An 844-nucleotide genomic window follows, 5' to 3' on the forward strand; every position below is an offset into this window, starting at 1 on the left:
GGGTAAGAGAAACAGGACAGCAAAAGGGAGAAAGTGGGGGAAGATTGTTTAGCACAGAGGCAAATTGAGGTAGAGAAAAATGTTGCTAAAGGAACGATGAAAATAGAATGGAGAACATTAGTCCCAAAATAAATAAAGACAAGATAAAATGGCACTTTAAAAAATGGTAAAATGGTAGCGGTAATAATACTAGTTAAAAATAAAAATGTAGTAGCTGAAAGGGCAAAATCGGGTGATGGAGAAAAAAGAAAAATGAAAAAAAAAATGTTTTCTTAGTTAAAAGGAGAAAAAGTAATTTAAAAAAAATAAAAATAAAAATGTGCAGTAATGCAGGTGCTTCAGATCTTCTACTCTTCTTATTGGCACGCCGGGAATTCAGGAGAATGTTGACTTTCCCTCTGATACACTGTTCCTCCTTGTTGTAAGCCACAGTCCTTATTGCCTTATCTGTATTTACAGAGGAGTCAGTTCGTGGCTCTGTCTCTGGGTGGCAGTGTGTCTGGGTTGACCTCCGAGGCTATAAGTTCTCTCCAACCAGGAGCTGCCTATTGTACCTTAACCAGCTCCGCCCAGAGGTGGTTCCCCCAGCGCCACTCCCAGTTCTGTTTCCCAGGCTCCCCAAAAACAATCTTCCCCTACAAGCTCTGCTAGTGACCCCAACTGGGCACTCACATGCACTGGGCTCAACAATCAAACCCACAGAAGTAAGAGGAAGTGTGCGAACAAGAGCCTGGGAAGCTGCTGGAACTCGCAGGGTTCCACCCTCCAGAACCGCGCGGAGTGTCTGCGCGCGCCCAAGCCCCCGGCGAAGAGGCACGGATTTTGGAGAGCGCGGATTTTGGCG

This window comes from Myotis lucifugus, unplaced genomic scaffold, assembly GCF_000147115.1.
Source record: "Myotis lucifugus unplaced genomic scaffold, Myoluc2.0 scaffold_840, whole genome shotgun sequence".
Classification (NCBI taxonomy): Eukaryota; Metazoa; Chordata; class Mammalia; order Chiroptera; family Vespertilionidae; genus Myotis; species Myotis lucifugus.